Genomic DNA, 2,388 nt, shown 5'->3' with positions numbered 1-2,388 from the left:
AAACCTAATAGAATAGTGTCAATTTTATAAAAATTTTTAGTAAATTTATGAACTATGTTAATGATTTTTTCAAACTTTTACAATTTTTTTTCACTTTTTAATAATAGTTGTACAAATAAATATTCACGTATTAAACTTTGCCAGGAGAATTATCGAAGTCAAATTGATCTAAGATATTATCGATATAAAAATGTCGTGACTTGATAAATGTTCAATATCAATTTAATCTGGTTTTCTGAAATACTGCTTTGAATGAATCTTGTGTGCGCACTCAACGGTAAATCGTGTGCGCAAAGTGAAAACACGAGGACTCATTTGGATTGTCGAATGGATGGCGATGGAAGAATGTTCGATCGACTGCTACTCGGAAATGCGCCGAATCGTTCCTCGGAGTTTCCGCGACAGGCTTTTAATTAACGTCAGTCCCGTTGGCACTCGCTTTGATACCTATTTTGGAAGATACAAGGACTTACTTCAGCGTTCTGCTAAATCTATTCCTATTCCTTCTCTTCCTCCCCCTTCTTCTCCTTTCAAGCGACTTCAATTCACTATCTTACCGCCGGCACAGCAGATTGAATTTTACCATCTTCAGCAGCGCTAATTACCATCTTAGCGTCATCTTACTTCTCGATATCCTGCCAGGCATTGCACTGAAATCTTTCGACATATTATGCTAATTGCAGATCGTTATCTTAATTGCGTTAAGCACACTGCTCACTTGTATAATACATATACGAAACAAATCTTTCTTAATCGGATTTTATTTTTATTATTTTTTATTACTGCTTTCTCGCTGAAATTACATGTAACAAGGAAGTTTCTTGAATGAGGAAAACGGTTTTTTTTTTTTTAGAAAAAAAGAAAAACAAAACAAAAGAGATATGACGCATAATTATTTAATATGCAATTTAAATACTTGCTGTTTCTTCGACAATTGATCAAGCTAGGATTTTAGGATATTTTCATCAAGATTAAATTATTGCATAAAGTTATTCACGTCCTTTGTCTCCATCAATTATCGAATCCTAATTTCAGAAAGACCTATTCTTTAGAAAAAGAGTTCTTCCTGAGTTACAATCCACTTGATCTGCTCCTTGCTGACTTTATTTTCAATTAACGGGTCATGCATTTGAATACTAGAGAATACTGTTAATGGTTTCAAGCCTTATTACACAATTATAATTAACTCCAGTATTAAATATTTAAAAGTAACACATATAACATCAGTTTTCTAAGATAGTTTTACGATTAAAAATTTATTTTAAAAGATTGCAATAATAATAATAAAAGTAGTAATACATTATTTTAAAAAAGTATATGTATAACCACTACAATAGCACAATGACAAGTTTTCATATAACAGAGAATGATTATATATCTTTGGCTCATTGAATATTTAACGAGTGCCAGTATTCATTAATTATGAATCAACTTTAAAAAAGATGTAAAGGAGGTTTTCTCGACAATTTCGCAAATGATATGAACCAAGAGCGAAAAATCATAGAAACGAGTGGTATCGAGATTTTCACAGAAGGACCTCTCTCGTACGGCTGCGCGTCCTCGGCGTCTGCCGTTTATCTTCGTCGTAATAACGTGGGAATTCGATATCCCGACAAATTGTTATCCTCGTAATTGTATTCTGAACTTAATTGATTTCCTGGGAGTCTTTTTTCGCGGTCGCTTTCTCGCCCGTGACTCGACCGTATAATCGATGGCTTAATAGCCCACAATAATTCTCGGTATTAACGACCCGTGGGGATAACTTCTCCTGGGAATAATAAACCCGTTTGTCTCGCCAGCTATCGACTGGTCTATAGATCATCATATTTTCCGTCGTTAGATATTACCTATATACCATTCGCGAGTTTGCCCGTCCCGCTAAAGCTTTTCAGGAAAGGGTAGCGCGGCGCGCACCAACCGATATGGTATGTCAATTAAGTGAAACGAAATATTGTTTTTGTAACAACCATACAGTTATTTCTATATGAAAAGTCATTTATAAAAAATTTTTATTCGTTACAAAATATTATACCTGGCCTCAATTTATTTAGAAAAAATAATTATTTTTTTTTATTTATAGCGCAATTTTCGAGGGAACAACATTCGAATTTACTAGTCTTCTGCAAGGAAATTCAAGTTTATTCTCGCGAAGGAGAATATTCGTGTTTCGCGTGCCTTCGGGCATAAAGAAATGCTCTGATTAACTTCCGGTACAGCTCCTGGAGCTTTTTCCTGGAGCTTATAGTCCATAATTCATGCCAGGCCGTGGATTAAAATCAAGAGGAACGACTGACTCTGTACCGTCTCTGTACCGGCTCTTAATTATGAAAACGCAAATGATGTTTATTCGCGGATTTTTGCCGGTACTTTGGATCTCCTTCTTCACTC

Source organism: Temnothorax nylanderi, unplaced genomic scaffold, assembly GCF_030848795.1.
Source record: "Temnothorax nylanderi isolate EJ_2023f unplaced genomic scaffold, tnyl_v1.0 TNYL_tig0197_pilon, whole genome shotgun sequence".
NCBI classification, from domain to species: domain Eukaryota; kingdom Metazoa; phylum Arthropoda; class Insecta; order Hymenoptera; family Formicidae; genus Temnothorax; species Temnothorax nylanderi.
Note: the sequence above shows the minus strand (reverse complement) of the source record.